Genomic DNA, 21,278 nt, shown 5'->3' on the forward strand with positions numbered 1-21,278 from the left:
TTTGTGATATTTCAGGTGGGGGTGGGAGGGGTTATAGACATAAATAATTAAATGAATAAATAAAATGAATAAGTAGTGTGTCCATGTCAAGAACAAGCTCTGAGTGAATATTTTTGATGAGTGATTAATACATAGTAGTTTAAGAGACTGGAAAATGAAATATGTCAAACTCGGTTAGAGAGAGGAAGCCAGTGTTGCTTACTTTCCATCTCTCAGCATAATTAGCACATCTCTTCCCGTGATGCCCGACATTGGCATCACAGAGCAGTGCAATTCATCCATTCGAATTTTCAAGACCTTTCTGCTTCCTCACACTGGCTACATATGCACTTAACCAATGAGCAAAGTGAACATGATGACATGGAAACGAGGTCTAGCAGGTCTGAACTCCTATGTCAACTTAACTGACCACTATCCTAGCCATCTGATTTAGCCTAACATGCTGACTTTCTGCATTTTTCGATTTCAGCTGCACAGCCAGGATTGATGTTTCCTTGCCGCCCTAAATAACTGGTTGCACAATGCTTGTCCTGATGTCATATCTTCAATGCATCTTGCACTGATATCAGATGGACTGTGGGTCTTGCTTAATGCCATGACGCAGAACATCGAGACTTTTGGATTCATTCAATAAAAAGTCAAAAAAGTAAAAGTATTTTCTTAGTAAGAAAACAACAAGTACTCAGACTGTCAGAGGGGATATCACTGCGGTGCACACTTTGGTCTTTTAAGTTCAGTATGAGATGACAGATACGGTATTTACCTCAGCAATAGGAAAGCATAAATGCATGTTCCCACCTTACCACAGTACAGACTGGATTAGAGACACAGCCTGAACTTTTTCAAAGACTTTGTTACCTACTAATCATACAGTGTTCCAGTTTCACCTCCATGGCAACTGCTTCCAAAGGCAGCCTCAAGCTGAAAGGTTAATGTGCATGTGAATAAGGGGCATACAGCTCTGACACTATAGAAGTTTCTGTACCTGTTTCACACTTTTGGGAGCTGCTGATAATTACTTGCCAAAGAATCTTTCACACACTCTCAAACAGGCTTGCTGGAATAAATGACATACCTTCAAAATGTGTCTAATGCTGTGGGGCTTTTTTCTTTTTGTGAAAGGGGGCAATGTTGAACACGCGTGTGCATGTTTGTGCGAGGCAGCGGTGGGAAAGAACCAGGTGAAAGAATTCAAAAACAAAGCAAACAGAGATAAACAGGAACCAAAGTCAGCTTTGTGAGGACACAGGAAACCGAGGAGACCCAGAAAAATCCATGCTGACATTTGAGGGGTGAGTTTGCAGTGGTGGTGGTGGTGGTGCAGGCTCAGTCAGATCAAGGTCTGGTGTAATTGCTACAAAGGCAGCGTTTCTCCTCTGGGGCTTTTGCTGGAGATGAAACTAAGCGTGAGAGGAATTAGCAGAATCGAGCACTTCTGAAGTTTCGAGACCTTCAAGAAAGAAACAAAAAACCCAAAACGTGTTTGGGGATATTTGTCATTTAAACAGAAGCTGGAGGGAAGGGAACAGAGGAGGAAGGTGGTACAGGGGGAACAGAACAAAAACATAAAGAAATGGTTTTATTAGATGTAGAAACATTTACAGTGACATTTAGTAAAGCGGGCAGGATGTATGAATAAATATGCATAATGTTGCCGGGAAGCATTGAGAGCTTCTCAGGGGCAGAAGGAGGGTGAGAGTGATGGCTCCTGAATTAATGATGAGGGAGCCTACTGTCTGTCTCTGTGTGTGTGTACGTCTGTATGAGTGTCTGCACATGTGACAGCATTTAGTTGCAAATGTGTATGTCTGTGTGTTTGAAGTTAGGACACACAGACACACACATCCAACTCACTCTTGCAACACCCCAATTTCACATCATCACTGATGGAAATTACCCATTCCTAGATACCTAATCAAGCGATCATTTTTTGGGGGGAGACACACAGATTTGCAATTGTCTCTGATGCTTAATTACATTTCTGGAAAGCTAAAGAGCAAACCTCCCGGCAAATTCCAATTTTTGGGGTAGATATGTTTTTTTTTCTATTCAGGTCGGGTAATTTTCGATTCTCCACTTGTTTTTTCTTCTTCTCCACTTTGGAGCCTGAGATGATGAATATTGTGCAGCTCATCATCAAAAACGCAGGGAGAAGCCCCAGAGATCAGGCCAATGGAGGGGAGGGATGGGTAAGAGCGGGAGGGAACTGTCAGGAAGAAATGCTATGTAGGTCAATGAAGAATTGCACTGGGATATTGCCTCCTCAGCTCACAGTCTGGGAAGCTGATTTGATTTCCGGTGAATCCATCTGACTTGAATTATGAGAGATTACCCTACCTAAAATCACCTCAGTGACTGCCGTAGGAACCCTCTCCTCTCAGGGGGATCTGTACCTTGAGATCATTACTCTACCTACTTTAGATCTGTCCAGATTCTTTAAAGAACCCTTCATCAAACAGCGTCTGTAACGCGGGGGTTCCTTCAGACTTCCGCTCAATCAGTTTACCTGGACTTACTTTTCAAACTGACACACATTACTACTTTGCATGGTAAACCTACAGACTTTACTGAAAAGGAGCTACTGTCACCCATTGGTTAGTGATGTCCAGTTGTATTCAGCTGAGAATTTTTGTAGAGTAGTCACTTCCTCCTGGCTTCATTTTGCAGAACTGAAAGCAATGCTCATCATTACAGAAGCAACCCATCACCTGACAGGAATGTTGATACTGGAAACTTCTTATACAGTATTGTACAAAGGCCTATGTTTAGCTAGGAAAATAACAAACAGGTACAGTGGTTTATTGGACATGTGCTGGACATACTTTAATTTGTGCCTTTTGTTCCTGAAAAGCACTATATGAATAAACTTTCCTTACTTGTGATGAGGCTTTGGCAAATAGCTGATCAACTAACGGGCCAGATACTTCTTCCAGGTCCTGTATCAGGTCGTTGCTAGATTTTTTTAAGGATGTGGCTTTCAGATACTGTTCTTCTGCTGTAGATAGTTTTTTTAGGCTTGCTACGTCTTAATTTGTCCTCCACTTGTCAAGTTCACTTAAAACTTTTAATTACACACTGCACACCCACATATATACCACGTTTTCAGCTAATAGCTCTTGGGAATTGTCTTGTTGGTGCAAAAATACAATTTTATTCCTGTCACAGTGGGTTATCTTTGGCTGTTTTGTAAATCAACCAAAGAAAGGGGAATAAATTGTTTGACTTTTTTCCCCAACAGGTTGCTAATAAGAAGATGCCTGAAAATGGTTCTTTTCTAAGTTGTGTTTTATGTGTAGACACAACATTGGTTCATCCCATGAGTTAGATGCCTTTTTATGGTCCAGTTATTCAGTTTTAAGCTGCTTAGAAAACCAAAAAAGAATTCCTGAGATAATGGTCAGGGTCACGGTTAGTGAAAAAGCAACCAATGTCCAACAAAAAACCTCCAGAAAGCCTCCAGAGTTATTGCTCAATTAATAAATAAATAAATAAATAAAAAATCTGGTTCCTTAGGAGAAAAACATTAGGCTCATGACTTTTGCACAGTACTGTATTTTAATACTCAGTTCCAAAACTGTGCTTAAGGAGAATACTGTCCAGTTAAGCTCAGACAAAGGCTGTGGATATGATTTACAAAAACTGCACATCTGTGAGTGGAAAACTAATCCTGGTCTCTCACACATTATCTCGTGAACTACATGCCTTAAAACCTGTGTCTACATCCTTCTTAGTGGTTGTCCAAACTAAGTGAAGGTCTTCCTGTAAGCTGCGACAAGAGCTGTTAACAGGTCTTAATTCTGGTCTCTGTCAAGCTCAAGAAAATGAAGAAGAATGCTGAGATCAAAAAGTAATATTAAAATCAATGAACAGGAAGTAAGAGTCTTCCTCCAGTTCAGGACATACAAATTTGCATTGCTGTATATTATTTATATGTTTAATGATACAAGAGAGTGCATTCTTTGTGGATTTTCCATTAGGGGTGCACTAAAGAAGCAAACAGTGGTGCTCTGGACGGTGGACGGTATGAGGAAAAGGTCTTCAATATCAGAAAAATGAAATCCTATGAAGGTCAAGTCGGTTTAACCGTGTCATATATTAATTTAGAGTTTCAGACATTTCAAAACAAAAGCTGACGCTTTAAAAAAAGTCTCATGAGTAAAAATAATGACGCCTTTTACTCTGAGCAAACAAATAAAAGGCCAATATTTCATTGAAACCAATGGAGGCTTCATGACTTTCACAAAGCTTCTGTTAAGACGTCTTGTAACATGACACCATTAAACTACCCATTCATTTCTTCAGAAGGCTTTTTCTTTGAGCTGGCAAAGGGTGGAGGTGGAGTGATTCAGTCATTGTTCCCATTTTTGAAGCACTTACTCCATGTTTATGTACTTTGTATTGAACCATTAGTTTGTGGGGATGGTGTTTTCTTGTCAGCAGCAGTATAAAATCGTATCAAATTTTGGCTTGCCTCTCAGGCAGACGTGTCGGAGAGGAGGACTTTAAATATAAATCTAATGAAGGCAGCGACCTTTTGATTAAAAACAATCGACGGTTTTCCAGAAAGAGATGGAAATTGCTGACATGTGAACCCTAGCCCCTCCCTGCCCTTTCCGCTTTGTTCAGTTAGTAATTGCCTCAACAGGTGGTAAACCTAGCTGCCCTCTTGCCTTCAAGACTAACAGTGGGGTTAAAGACACACACACAACTGAGTTAGAAATGGAGCCCGAAACAGCAGGGCGGTAAGAACAATGCTCAGTGTCCTAGTAATTAAGAAGAGGAAATCTCAACAATGGCGGCTCGCCCTGTGATGATACAGAGTAGGAAGATGAGATGCCTGCCTTTGTACACAAGTGTATGTGTGTGAGATGCTGGAGGGGAGGGAGTACACCTCTATCAGTTTCAGCGTTTGTGTGTAAAGAATGTGTGCTGTCATCCTTACATAGCACATTTTACGTGGCTGTTTCTGTCTCTGCCACAAGGTTTGATTGTGGTCTGACACAACACTGTATCATGTGACAGAACTGGTGATTTATTCTTGCATTATTCACTGAAGACTGAAAGGATGTGACTAGATGCTGAGACACGATCAGAGGAAAAACCTGTGGTTTGGCACTGGAAGTAATGTTTGTGTTCTGATAACTCATGCACACAGTGGCAGATATATCACAAGACTGCATTTCCCCTAAACGTCCAAAGATGGTCACATGCAATAAAAAAAGAAAAAGATGTTTTTGCTGAACTTAGGTACTTTCCAGACAAAAGTTTTGTTTTCTTCAAAGCAGAGAATAATAGCAGGGACCTTTCACTGCAAATGTATTTGCAGTTTATTTCACTTTCAATTTTATCTGAATTTTACACCTCAAGAAGCTTTATATTGTAAGGTAATAATACAGAGAACAGAGAACCCCAACAATCAGACTATGCCCTATGAACAAGCACTTGGCGATAGTGGGAAGAAAGAACTCAATTTTAACAAGAATCTTCCTCTGGCAGCGTAAGTCAGCATAGAAGTGAGTGAAGAAGAAACACTCAGTGCATCATGGGAAGCCCCCAACTAAGGGACGATTCAGGGTCACCTGATCAGTTAGGGCTGGATCAGGTGAAATGTACTTAGATTTTGTCTTCCTGTGTCTTTTAGAAGATCCAACTGATCAACTTGCTGTTGTGCATGTGACTTCTCTAATGTTCCAATTTTTTTAGGTGTTTATTTTAACAAAATATTACAGATTTCTTTTAAAAGAAATTTATGTAGGGCATAGATGGCATAAGCCGTCACCGAAAAATGCAAAATATTTTTAGGATTTTATTCATTATGTTTTATTGTATTGTGTAATGTTATAGAGTGAGGGCAGGTGACAAATACTGCTTAATAAGAAAATGTATTTTACAGTTAATCTTCATGAGATTTTATAAATAGAATTTCCAGGGGATGGAAATGGTGGAATGACTCATAAGCTTAAAAAGGAAAGTTTTAAGTTTAACCTTAAAAGTAAAAAGTGTGTCTATCTTCTCAATTCAAACTGGGAGCTGGTTACACAGAAGGCGGGTCTGAAAGCTGAAGGCTCTGCCTCCCATTCTACTTTGAGCCAGGGGCACCTCCAGAATGTTTTCATAGGGGTGGCCCTAAGTTCACTAAAATATTGGGGTGGCACACTAAAACCAGAAATTCCAGTTTTATTATGCTGTTGTCCAATGTAGGTTACTTGAAAAATATGGCTCCCTGCTGAGAGCAAAGTGCTCTATATTGTGAGGTTTTGAAGATGAGATGGGGTCTAATTATGCAAGGCCTTTTAGACCTTTTATGTAATTTGATCTAGTTTGATTCTAGATTTAACAGTGAGCCAATGAAGAAAAGCCAATATGGGATACTCAAAGAGTTTTTTAGAGCCGCCTGATAACAGTGAATTACAACAGTCCAGCCTAAAAGTAATAAATGCATTACTAGTTTTTCAGTTTCACCCTGAAACAGGATGTTTCTATTTTTAGAGATATTGCGTAAATACAAACCAACTCTAAGATTCCTCACAGTGTTATTGGAGGCCACGGCCACCCACAGTAAGTATATGGTTTGACACCATGTTTCCAACATTTTTAGAGCCAACTTCAGTTTTATCTGAATATAAAAGAAGCAATTAAGAGGTCATCCACTCCTTTTAAGACATTACTGCAGCTAACTTTTTGTTGTGTGTCATCTGGCAGCATGTAACCAAGTCCTAAGCAAAGACCTAAATGCATTTTTCTGTCAGATATGTCCACTTATTTCGACTCTAACAAGAAGGTGCAAAATTAAAATGCCACAAAAAAAGCAATCACTGTGAAGGATAGAGTCATTAATAGGAATGAAATTCATCTGGCAGCAAAATGAAGCACAACATTTCACATTCCACACTGCTTAGGATATATATCATCATCCTCGGGCCGTGCTTGGACAAGACTTCTGGATATTAATTCTTCGAAATGAATCTGGCTTTCACCCGAAAAAACTAATAGGCTCTCCACCTCCCCATCATCTCTTAATGGGATTTTAAGGTGTAGCACCAGAGAGGAGCATGTTTTTCAGTTTCAGTTTCGGATAACACCCTTTCCTCTTTATAGACAGGTAATAACACTTAACAAAGAACCCATTTGTGAACTTTGGGAAAACCTTTTTCTCTTGACCATGATGACCATGATGTCCTGTTGTGGTTTTAGTGGCTCCTCGTGATTTAGAGTTTCAGTTTCTCTTTTCAGTGTCTCAACACAATGGCAGCCCAACTCCAGCACTCAGTGTTGCCAGACTCACAGTACACCTGAATCCCAACCAGTATGCTGGCCTCATTTCAGATGCACTGGCCACAGACTGGCCTGAGAGCAGCTACAGTACTGGGAAGTGAAACTCTGCCTAAATTAGCCTTCTAGTTTGTTATTCCTTCAACATGTTCTCATGAGCTTATTTGTGTCCCATTACTGTCATAAACTTTCAACATTCATCTTCAGTGACACAGATGCAAATGCAGTATAGGTTATCTGAGGGGTTTTTTTTTCATTGCAGAGCTAAATTGCTCTGCATCATTAGACAACTAACTGTTTTTACACTGCTTGACCTTGATTTAGAATAATAAACGGAGAACAGACCAGATGAGAGCACAAAGATAGATTTGACACACAGCAACGCTTCTCCTGCAAGATGCCAGTTAGAGAAGTGTGATATGTGATGTATATATAAAGAAAATATAACTGTATATGACTGTTTTTGCAATGCTGCTCCTACATTAACATTCTGAACACCTTACAATATGAGCAGTGGCGGCAATGCATATACATGTTTAACTGAAACCGCTTTGTAGGGCGATTGTGGCTCAAAGAGTTGGCAGTTCGTCTTGTAATCGGAAGGTTGCTGGTTCGAGGCTCAGACAGTCTCGGTCGTTGTGTCCTTGGGCAAGACACTTCACCTACTGGTGATGGCCAGAGGGGCCGATGGCACAATATGGCAGCCTCGCTTCTGTCAGTCTGCCCCAGGGCAGCTGTATGTGAGAGTGAATGAATAGTGGTATTGTAAAGCGCTTTGAGGGGTCCTGAAAAGCGCTATATAAATGGAATCCATTATTATATTTTGCTTGTGTTTTCAGCTAATAAGTGGCTGGTACTGAGTGAAAGTTGAGTAGAATATTTGCAGTGGAGATGGCTTTGTGTGAAAAAACTTTAGCTATTTTTAAGTTTTTGCTTTTTTGTTGTCCAGCATTATAAACACACTATGCCCAAACCTAGGCACAGTTTTATGGCTCTCCACACAATGTGTATGCTGTGGTCTAGATGTCTACTTTTCAGGAAGTGCATATGTAAGCTAAGCAGTATTAACCCCATAACAGAGGAGTTCACAGTGCATGCTGTTTAGTACTAACAGGGACATCTATGATTGGTCACAACTGATTGATTCTGCAATCAAGAATCTTAATAACGTCACGATGTAAACTACTCAGCAATAATTATTATTCTAAGAACAGCCTTATCTTAACCTCAGACTGTCTTGTGGGCTTCTGTGTTTACCTGCAACTGTACCTACAGCTAATGTCTGCAGTGGTTTGAAGCTTTACCGCTTCTTCCTGCCAGCTCTCGGTGACCCCTGAAGTCCTCTTCCTCCTCACTGTCAATATCTGGAGCTGTTATCCTGACTGCAAAGTGCCTCCGTCACTGCAGGAACAAACTAACTCCATTTCACCATGTCAGAGTGCAGCCCTCAGAGAAACCAACCTGTCCACCAAGACAAATAGAGACAGACAGCAAGAGAAAGAGATGCAGCAGGACAGAGTCCGAGAGGGAGAAGAGACAGGAATAGACAAATGGAGGCAGGAGTAGAAAGGGAAAGGAGGAGAAATATGTGGAGCCAGAACGCAGAGGAAAGGGACAGTGAGTGAGAAATGTAAATACATCAAGAATGAGAGATGGAACTCGATGTAGAGAGAGACACGAAATTGTGCGCAGCAGAGAGGAAACTAGGAAGGGGGAGCGAGAGAGAAAGAGATTTGGAGCTGGATGCAGACAGAAAGATAAGGAGAGAGAAATGGAGGTTGACAAGGAGAGAGACAAATGTAATTGGATGCAGACAGCGAAACCAAGCAACAGAGTCAAGTAGAGAGAAAGAGTGGAGTGAATCGGGAGATTATAATTTATTATCGTCTTTGTAAACTTCATTATAATAGGTGAAAATTAATTACACAAAAGTGTGGTGCAGAATATTGGGAGCTATTGAAATCGTACTCGTTTCCAAAACACTGGGACACTTTGCTAACAATACATTTCCGTAACTGAAAATAGTACAAAGACTACACTTGAAATGATCAAACTGAGAATGCATTCATCTGTTCCTTAATTTATGCTAATCTGGAATTTCATGCAAGGAAGAAAGTTTTCATCCATCCATCTCCTTCTGCTTATCCAGTTCAGGGTAGACTGGAGGCTATCCCAGCTGTCACAGCGTGAGAGGCAGAGTATACAGGTCACTAGTCTTACACAGCGAGGCAACCATTATGGAGTAGAGTGGAGTGGATATGCTTGCGAACTGCTGTGATGAGCATCACTTAATGTACAGAAAACTGAAAAAATGATTACTGATCCCAGATCAGACCCCAATTACTATATGGCCATGGCATTAGACAGGCTATGTCAAACAAATACTTAGGGTACAGATTGATGGAGTACTTACTTGGCACATACATGTGGAAAGTGTCTAACAGGGTCTTCATATTCTCCAGAGACTCGTTGGTTTCTGGGGCACTATTATATTTTTTTTTATGGGGCAACAGAAAAATATATAAAGGATCTGTTGCTAACATCTTGGTGCAGATGCCAGAGGACACCTTACGGGGTGTAGTGGAGTCCCTGCCTCGTTGGGTCAGGGCTGATTTAGCAGAAAAAAGAAGAACCAACATTATATCAGGCTTGGTGGTCATAAACCTGATCGGTTTATACACGCTTAGGAGCAAAATGTGTTGCTATATCATTTAGTTGATGTCTTTTACAGTGGAGGTGCTGGTTATTAAGACTATGCCATACCCTGTTAAGGTACAGTACATATTACAAAGGCAATATGTGCAAAACAGGTCTTACTGCAGTACTGTCACCTGCTGAAACAATTTGATGTATTATAAATAAATAAAATAAAATACAACAAAGGAGGCTCTGAAGTGTTGAGCAGCTGAAATCCAATATCAAGGAATGATAGGAAAACATTTCACTTTGAAAAACTGCAGCAGTTGTTCTTTTCAGTTCCCAAACACACAGTGTTGTCAAAAGAAGAGGTTGATGCAACATAGTGGCAAACATGCCCCTGTCCTAACTGAGTATGCTCACATGCACTTGTATGTGAGTGTGTATGTGTATATGAGTATATATAACATTCGTAATTTCCTCCTCATCCCAACGTTTTAGAAAATTAGGTTCTATTTATTTATTTTTTGGCATTTTCTTGTCAAGATGAAAAATATTTTTAAAAATAAGAACAACAATAAACCTCTCTGGTGGTCGAGAAAGGCTGACATACAAATAGAGAGAAGCAGGCAGTGTGAAACCCTGCAATACTGAAACCTCTACTGCTTCCACAGATTTAGTTGCTTTTTAATCGCAAAAGACTGTTATCCAAAAGAAAAACCAACCCGATCCCCACTGAACATCAGCACTCTGAGACACACAGTCTGGCAAAGTACATGTTTATTGGTACAGACCTACAACACATGTCACAGTGGTTACTAAATAGTTTCTCAGTGGTCTTTAAAAGAGCATTAGAGCTGAGTAGAGTGGGTTAAAAACACACAAAAACCATTTATATATATATTCAGTGCACTGCAGTCTGGTGTTAAACTAGAGGTTTTTTTTCAATGGCTTTCTAATATTTCAATTTTGTCAAGACAGACAAATGGATAGTATCAGATGGAAAATAAACACACAGAGAGTGGCACAGGGCTTCCCTTACCCTGTTTAAATTTTCAATAAAGAATCATGAAATCATCCTCCAAGAGGAAGCCAGGCCCAGTTTTTGGACAGCGAACAAAAGCAGCAGCTCACCACAGCTCCTCCAGTCATATTTTATGGTTAATTATAAAGCGTTTGATGCGAGTGGCTGTTTTTAAAAGGCCAAATGGATGGGATTGCTGTGAAGCTACAGTGTTCACAGACTAGACATATGGCTGGGTGTAATCACCACAAGGTTTCAGCACACGCTTTAGAAAAAAGAAAAAAACAAACAAAAAAGAAAAAAGAAAAAAAACAAAAAAACGGAGGCCTGGCATGAGAACACAACAACACAAACAACAGGCTTGTCCCCAACACGTTGCATTCTTGTTAACTGTTACTTTAATTTGCAATTGGACACGCAATCATTTCAGGCTCTGCTGATTTTTCAGCCCTCCTTCCCCACCCCGCTCGCTGATATGAATCAAATGGCAGACTGTGAGCTACAGTACCATCCTGTGGCTCTGTTACAATACTGTGTCAGCTCTGGGGTTTGGTTTATCAGCTCCCCTGTTTCAGTGCTAACAGCCATACCAACTGCAGACTGGGACTGACATTGTGATGATATTGAACTCTGACCCTACTTGTTCCACTGCAGGCATCTGATGTAGAGATATGCTTCTGTCTGTTTTATCAGTCCTGCTCTGAGCACACACACGCGCCTGCACAGAAACACATATATACCAAGCATGACACATCCATATAGAGGTTATCATGCTTTGAAATGTCAGTGGCAATCAGTGCCACATCATATTGTGGGCACAAGCATATATATATATATATATATATATATATATATATATATATATATATATATATGAAAGTGAATTTTTCTTCTTGGCCTTTTGGTCTCTTCTCTCCTTGTCCTCTCTTTTTCCCATTACGCCGCCCCCATCATCCTGTCAAGCTGAGGAAGTGTGCCTAAGCAGACACTTAATTTGTCTTGTTTTGTCATTAGCGCTGCAGCCACTGTGCAACCCACCAACACATGCCCCTCGTATCGATTTAATGTCAGCTGCCGCGTGGCAGTGATGCACGAATTGGCCGCCCTTGTTTTTGGTTTTAGGAAAACTGATGGGATATAGCGATGTAATGTATGTCACACATTGACAAGATACAATGGGCAGGGGGATGACAAGTAGGACTGATGGCATTTGATATGATGTGCCTTCACTGCTTTGAAAAGTTAACACATATGGCAGGCTGGCTGTCTGAGATGATGAACTAATGGAGGGCTGCCTGAATTCATAAAAGGCAGGAAATCCTGTGTGTCCGCTGATCCTGCTTCTAATCTTGTTATCACACATTTCATGACTGTTGAACTGATAAATTGTGCAATGGCTATTAAATAATTTCCCTAAAAATAACAAAACATTTCATTTTGGCCCAGTTTTCTGAGAACTGTATGTGCTCAAACTCCTACGTTCTGTCATATATACCTTTTGTGAATGACAGTTTATGTAAAACTGTGCCTTCAGTCATCACTTTGAATTTACAGCAACATAATTATATGAGGATTACAGAGATTTTGTGTTCAACTCTTTAAAGCCAAGTGTATAATATATGATACATGAGAGTGTGTTTTTGAGACTTCTTAAAAATTTCTTATGATCACAGACAACGTGAAAATGGTCCTATGAGGATGCTTCAGTTTGCTCTAGAAACAGGCCAATCCCCCCCAGTATTATCTTAATACTAATAGATAAAACTTTTTCAAATAGAAGGTGACCTGATCACTTTGTAAAATGAGTAATTTCATTCATAAAATGACCTTAAAATATTAGATCCAAAACCCTCTTCTTTTTTGTTTACCATAAAGAGCAGCACTTTTACTGCATTAATTAAGTGTCAGCAGCTTTCCCAGATGGATAAATGTGTCGTCAAACTGATGCGGTGACTGACTGCTTTGTTGTGAACCACAAAAACAGGCGGATCCTTTCAGCGGGGCTAGTGAGGACACATTTTTAAAAAATTGATTTTAAGTGACTAATAGCTATCAGTAGCCGCAGTAAGTAATTTGTTTTTTTTTTCTTCAGTGTCAATTTTTTCATTATTGTCACATTCATTAATGTCATTTTGTGTGATACTTTATGTGCTGTGCTATCCCATTTTACCAAAATTGCTTGCTTTTTTTGGAATAATAAGTCAATTAGGCATTTGTGGCCGTCCAGCTACTTCAGCTGTCCACCGCCTGGTCCTGTCAGTGTGGCTGCTTTACAGCACCCCAGATGGATGAATGAATTTATTTATGTCAGGCCTTTCATCCCAAACACAAATGGCTTTACTGCCATGGGCATAATACACTGAGTGGTCCCTGATAGCATATTAGTAAATGTGAGTAGATTCTTACAGTAAATTGCTGTTTATAACTTCTGAATAGTTGCACAGTGTTTTATTTAAGTGGGCTTTCTGATATATAAATAATGAAACAGCCATAAACTTAGCTATAAGTTCTCCCATCACCCTACAAGACACAAAAATCTGCCTCTTCAACTATTTTGTCATCTCTGAAAAACACTAGACGATACTTTTCTGAAAATCATTCTTATTCTGTGCATGAATAATACTCATCTTTACAGTTTAAGGAGCTTTTAGGTACCTCAGTGTCAAAGATGATCCATGCACAGCTAAAAGTAGGTTTACCTACACCAGGATGCTTGTGAGCTGTGATTTAGTCCAGGCAGCTTAGTTCCAATGAAGGACATTTACTGCTCCAACCATAGTTTTGAACATTTTCATATTTTCACCACAAACGATTTATAATTCCTTGATTTGTGGCCAAGATCTGTTACTCATATACAACAAGCCTAAATGAGGCACATTTGAAAGCACCTTATGCTTTCAACTTTGTGTCAGCAGTTTGGGGAAGACCCTTTCCTGTTCCAGCATGACAAAGCTTCTGTAGATAAAACCAGCTCTTCTATAAAACACCCTTATTCAGTTTAAACTAAACTGACCTCAACCCCACCCCAGTAGGTGAAACTGGTAGCAAACTGAAATGTCACATGTGCCAGACATCCATCACTGTGCATTTTTCTGATACATCATTAGCCTCCCCCTCTTTTTTTCTTTTGACATTGGTGGGCAAGATCCCCAACAACATCCCACTCCCAACAACCATCTGTGACCTTACCATTTAAACCAGAGCCTGCCATCACCATCATCACCTATGACGGCACAGACACCAACACAGGCCAAGGCAGCAAGTAGGTGGAGTTTAGATCACATGCCAGGTATGTCCACCACCCTCACTCAGATCCACACAGAGCAGATGCAGCAGGAGGAGCAAGCGTTTCCAACTTTCACATGATTACGTCTGTACAGGGAGGGGGGTTGGGTGGATTGATGGGTGAACCAAATTTCTAGAACGTGGGAGACTACTGTTTATGGCCTGTTTTCAGCCTCGAGGGAGCTTTATATTTTAGACATGAACACAGTTTTGTCCCTTAAGTGTATAACTTAACTGTAACCATGACAATAAAAATCTCACGACAGTAGCTCAGTCCATGACATCACCACATAATTTCTAAGGACTTCCACTCCTACAGGGGTGGCCCTGTAGGTAGCCCAGTCCATAGCGAAACATAATGCGGTAAAATTGTTTTCAGTAGAAGGGCACAAAAAAAAAAAAAATTCCACTTTCTGATTTTTTTCCCCAGGTTTAAGGTTGGAGTGAAATAGCTTTACCGCTTTCACCAATTTGATTTCAAAAGAGGATTTCTACCTGATATCAGTCACCTTTGACCACTACTGCTGATAAACACGTACAAGTTTCTGTTCTGGTTTAACTCCGCTTCTAGAGCATGCTGTAGTTATCGTTTGGAAACAGCTGCCATCGTGTGAGGATGTGCTGGTGGTAAATCCTTAACTTCCCAGTCAGGAAACATACTATAAATCACCTAGTGAAGACAAAACTGAACATACAGATACCCATAAAGAAGCAGCAACTGAAGGTGGCCGAAGGAGTCATTGATTGATCAAAATAGTTGTTATATTTGAAATCATTTTAGTTTAATTACTATTGAATCTCAAAAAATGGGGGATTATAATTCCTAATCAGTTTTTGTTTAAGCCCTGAAAGTCTGCACTTCAATCGCAGCTTTTTCTTGATTGGATTTCAGAGACAACATTACAGAAAACTGTCTCACAGTCCAAACACTTATGAACCCAACTGTAAGCACAATGTCCGCATTTTGTAAGGAATAAAATTGACAATGCAAGAAAAATGAAAGGATGCAAATAATATTATTATTAACTTATTGTCTTACTTTCGTTAGTGCTAACTTCTTGCAAGAAGGAAGAAAAGAAGAGGCTCTTCATTTTCAGAAAAAGAGGACTGTCCCTATTTTTATTTGACATTAACAGCTAAAGACCACACCCTGAAAAACAAATTGCACTTTACTTTGACTTGAAAACTTTCCATATACTTTATATAACAAGCTTCAGTGTTTACTTTGTGTCAGAAGGTGTTCTCTGCCTCTTCACATCTCTTCGGCAGTTTCCAGGCAACTGAAGGGCACGGTGATGAGAACAGCAGAGCATAATACAGGGCTGGCATAGCTGCGGCAGGAACTTGACAAGTTTAATGAAGACAGGCAGGGAAACAAAGAGGAAGGGGGGGTGAGAAAAAAATAAAACAATGGCGGCGATGACTGCAGGTCAGATGAATGAGGAGAGAGCAGAAGAGCAGCACAGCGGCTTGCAGATGGCTTCCAAGTCCCCCACAAAGTCAAGCAAAAAGACCAAAGCCTGGCCATGATATATGTGGTAATAAAGTTATTAGAGGCTTGGTAGGCAGTTTGCTTCAGGGGGTGATTCAACAAAATGACCTCACTTAGATATGATGCTGCTTTGGAAATGGCTCTGACAGTCTGCAAAGCTGAACCCACAACCCTCCCAAAGCTCCTCTGATATCAAAACATGTGGAATGTTTCACTTGGCTCAGTAACACAATACAATGCTTGGAATTTATTTGGGTTTTCAGGGTGGGCGATGGTTTTGTGAGCGAGGGCATTTTGAAGCTCAGCTGAGAGCCCCAGGTGGGTTTTGAGGGTTTAGCTCGGAAATTGGACGATTCAGTGAGATGTTTTGCGGAAACTTGCTCATACTTGGATCTTTCACTGTGTGTTTAACACAGGACTCAAAGGGCTTCTTTCTCGCTACCCACATTCAGGGTAGTTAAAAAGATTTCATGGCTAAGGTACCCACAAAAGGCAATGCTAAACTGTAGACAAGACATAACTTTACAAGAAACTTTGAATGTAAATATTTGAAAACTGCTGTAAATCTAAAAGCAAATACATGAAACCAGAAGAGGACAAAAACAACTAAACCAAGGAACAACATTCCCGTTCCTCGAATTCGTCAGAGGAGTGGCTCAAATTTGCCCAGGAAACCCTTTTTCCAAACATGAAAGCAGAGCCCGTGTTCCACCAAACCCTCGAGACAACAGGGGAGCACAGATTTAAATAAATACTTTGCAGCTCTGGTTTGAAGTTTGAAAAGTACAAGTTTATATGTCTCTGCGGGGCTTCTGTAAATACTATAATGGTCTGTTAAAAAGATCAAAAAAGTCAGCCATTGGTGGTGTTTGTTTTCAAAAAGAAGAGACCAATACTGTGCAAGTTTGTATGTATTCATCTGGTGTAATCAGGAACTAGACTGCAGCAGCTTGTTGCTTGGGGAACGTGTAGTTGGCCAGATGATCTCATCAGGTTCCCCTTTGTTTATTGTAATTAAATTAAGTCACGTGTCTGATAGGACTCTTTTAGCATTCTTCTCTTGTTGCTTTATATTGTATATAGATATGTTTTTTAGCTGTTTTTCACCATTAGTATCACTTTTAACAGTTTACAGTCGTTTGTCATATGCTGACACGTTGATGTTGCAGAAAACCCCAATTAATCCCACGTGATCCTCGTTCCAGGAGGGTTGTATATGATGGAAATATCACACGTTCTCCGATTCATCCACAGACAGACATTCCTACAGATACCCCGCTGGCTCATTTTCAAGCTATTTCTGAATGTTGACACATTCAGCCTGTGTCAACATTCACTCTCTGTTTATCAAGGAGGATGGATGTGAAATGTGTCTTTCCGTGAGTGCCTGTTAAGTTCACATCAGAAGAGACATGCCAGAGCTTTTGTCTGAGTTAATTACTAAAACAGCATCAAAGAACAGAACAGAAAAGCACTCAGTGGATAGCCTCCGCTGGCTGGACAGTTTGTCACAGCTTCAGAACCACATCCTACTGCAGTGATAAGGTGTGCGTGCATACATGTACGTGTGTGTGCGGAGGTGTTTGTCAGTTGGACAGCAAAAGGCTCTGTGTGTTTGTCTGTATTTGCCTGATGCAAGCTTGTGTGTGTTGTCATGCTGGGTGTCCCACAACAATCGACAGTGAGCCGATAAAGAAAAGTGCCTGCATGTGTCCAAACATTTTAGCTGCGCACAGAACAGTGTGAACACCTTTTTGCAGTGATTTTGTCAAATATTTCCCTGGAAGCAACACAAGTGAGATCACATAGATCACAAACAGGGCTTCCAGGGGTGTATTTTTTATTGTGCAGGGGTTTAGTGACACCCCAATTTCCATGTTATACCCACCAGGTCACATCAAGGGGTTCTTCACAAATCCAAACCACAAAAACATTTTTGTAAATCAGGAATAGTGGAATCTGCTCATGTAGATTTAAATATTCTGCTATCTATATATAGCGCCTTAAGAAAGGAACTTCCAGAAATACATATGCAACAGAGGTGGGCAGATCCAAATATTTGACAGCATTCATACCAATGGTATAGGTATTACATCAATACTATTATTTATTATTATTTCTAGCCTACAGCACATTTAAACAACAGAAGGTGACCCAAAGTGCTTTAAAGACAAGCACATTGACATTACAGGTTTGCTAAAAACTCAGTGTCAAAACACATTTTTTGTGCTGTGTTTTGTTTTGTTGATTAATTTTTATGGAAAGTAAAAATCACAGTGATATAGTGGTCATTCAATTGTCATGGCACACTGCTCTCGCCTTTAAAACCTGCCTTCTTAGGTAAAATGTACCGGCATAGGCATTCCTGGCCTTAGGGCTGGGCATATCATACCATTCATGGTAATACCGGTATAATGTTGGGCAACGATAAGAAAATGAAATATCGCAATAGAATACGGGTAAAACGCGCATGAGGCAGTGCCTTTGTTTTCATATGCACAGACGGAGAATGAGAAGGGCGAATGCGGATCGTTGAATGAAACAGATGAACCACAACTGGTTTGTAAGAAATGCTGCAACTTCAGTGGTGTGGAACTTTTTTTAGCTTTCATCCGTCAGATACACAACAAAGCACTATTTTTGGTAGAGCATGCTAGCGGCTGTCGTTATTATCGTGTTTTTTGGAAAATACGGGGCACTTGAAATTGATCCTTTGATTTTTCTGAAAATCGACCGTGTCCCTTATAATCCCGTGTGCCTTATGTATGAATTCTGGTTGTGTTTACTGACCTCGAAACGATTTTATGTTGTACATGGCACTCGAAAATCTGTCAAATGTTTCAGTACGACTTTGCTAAGCTACAAACCCGCACCACTTGATGGATTGTCGGAGCATTGCGGCTATCGTAGGCAGGCACCTCGCGGAGTGATACGTAGTGTGCTTTAACATAATATTACCGTATTGCGTTTGTGTGGTTTTTTCTTCTGTGGATATTATACATGGTTATGCAGAGGATATGTTGGCCAGTTTCCACTGGAAATGCCTTTTGGTCAAACTGTCAGCAAGGAATTTGCATTTGCACTGTTACATTTTTCTTGTTTAAGTGAAAATACATTGATGTTTGGTGGGGTTTTTTTTTTGCACTAATAAAGTTGTGGAGTTGTAAAGTATTTTGTCTAGTGTCAAATATATCGTCAGTTACATCGTGATTGCAAATTTTCAAATGTATATCGTGTTAAATATTTTTGGTCATATCGCCCTGCTCTACCTGGCCTGTTATTAGTTCGTATTGAATCATTCCCAACATTTTCAGACAGCAGGGTTTTTTTGCCAAAACACAGTTTGCGCTGACAAATCTGTCCCAAAGTGTTAAATTCAACAGGAGTAGTTGAATTGCTAGGCACAGGGACAAGAAATTAAAAAAAAAAAGCATTGAATAAAAAAAACAGTCTGTCCAGATTCATGGCAGTTGAACAGTCGTCATTAAGCTGATGGTTGACATCAGAGTGGTTACGTCCATCTTTTACATAGTCTATCAACATGATTTGTTTGGTCAGACATTCGACTCAAGTGGCTTTTGTCAGACTTTACTTACTCCTTTGTAGTTTAATACTTCTCAAAAGCTGAAATTTTTGCATGCGAAAAAACTTTTGATTATGATTGGTTCTTTTACGTCTGTGTGATCTGCTTGAGCGTAAAGTAAATCCTTTTCTAGCAGTTATACAGTGAGAGGTACAAAGGCCCAAGGTCTTTGAAAAGCTGTTTAATTTTTCAAATCCAATTTTCAGCGCTTTGTGCAGCATAAATGAAATTTGAATCACATCTATTGTACTGGAGTGGAGCCAAAAGTTTAAGCTAAATGTGAAGCTAAATACCAAAAAAGGGTAAGTGAGGCTCCGTGTGTGTGTGTGAGTGTGCATTTGATTGTGTGACTTGGGTGAACTGAACCTTTAAACAGTGCTTTTATCCTCTACCTTAAGTTTGCAGTGTTATACGGGCAAAAACACACGAAGAACAGCATTAGAGAAACATCTTACAATACTCTGGAATATGACTTTGTGAGCTTTTAGCAAAATCACTGTGTCTTTATGTGGATTTTTTGAGTACTTAAGATTAAGAGCTATCAGTTTGGGAATACCATTCTTCTTGCACTATTGTTAGATATTTCCTACCATCTTCAGATATAATCATATCGTCAGCTCTTTTTATTAAAGTCCCTATTTCAATATCTTTTTTTCTTATTGGAGTCACGTCTGGGGCCCAGTGAATGACACAATAAGTTGATATCTTATTCAATTGAAATGCCATGGAGCAATAACGATTTGGTACAGCAAACAGCTTGCAAATAAAGCTTGTCTCCCTGAGCGGTAATAAAAAGCCTCATGTGGAAGAGGTTATATTAGGACTGTGAGAAATCAAATAGATAGGATCTGGAGTGCTCGATTTCACTCAGAGCTCTGAAAAGAGTGTTAGCCTGGCTTGTGGGACCCAGCATTCATTGAAACGCTGCAGATAAACTAAGTCAAGGGAGTTGAGCAACATGCTGAAATGCCAGCAGGTCACACATAGTCCAGAAGCCTCCTGCTATGTGTCTGGAGCCACACATTGGGCCTTATTGACTGAGTTTTGTCAATTTTAAGCCAGTGAGTTGAAATACACTCAGCTAGGTTGCTGTGAGCTTTCTGCACTATATGTCCCAAGAAACACAGCCTCGGAATTGAGCTGATGAATGAGATAAATCTAATTTATCCAGCAAGATTTCTTCCAAATAAAGACGTTTTCTTCCTGGTTTTTTTTTTTCCTGTGACTGTTTTCTTTTTGTCTGAAAGTAGACTAGAACTAGAACTAGCCATGGACCTGCAAGTAGACAGAAAATCAGAAATGTATTCAGAAAAGCAGCATTCCATAGAAAAAAATGCTAACATTAGCAACACCAATACTGGTTAGCTTTATAGCTGCTAGCTAGCTTTATAGCTACTAGCTAGCCCTGGTGTCACTATTGTTGGTGCTCATTTTTCCACAGCTTGCTAAAAATTAGATTGGTGGTTGCTCTTTCACTAAATAGCCGAGATGGATTATTACAGTACTGTATTCTACACTACAGCTATGTGTATACTGCAATATGTGAATCTAGAACAGTTACTTTTTAATGGCTCCAATAGATCAGGAATGATAGTGCATGTAAATTAAATGTTATTGATACTAGGTAACTGAGAAGTTGTTCTCAGTGTCACAGATGTACTGGCAAACTAGGTGGCTTTAAAAAAGTAAACACACGTTTAGCTTCACCTTGTGTTTCTTGGAAATAGAGCGTATAGTTGTACACTTACACGGGTGATGCAATCCATGCTTGAAGGTCAACAACTACAAAAACCTTTTTACTATGCAGTGTGTTAACCTTTAACCAGGGGCAGCTTTCAGGTTTCTGCATACACAAAGGCTAACAAGGTCACACAAGCTTGGCATCCTGTCCACATGCCTGCGGGGTTCAGACTCCACTTTCAGCTGGAGATAACCTTACTTAACAACAGAGGTCCTGGGACTCTGGGCTGAATGAGCCACTGATT

This window comes from Astatotilapia calliptera, chromosome 9 (genome assembly GCF_964374335.1).
Source record: "Astatotilapia calliptera chromosome 9, fAstCal68.1, whole genome shotgun sequence".
Taxonomy (NCBI): domain Eukaryota; kingdom Metazoa; phylum Chordata; class Actinopteri; order Cichliformes; family Cichlidae; genus Astatotilapia; species Astatotilapia calliptera.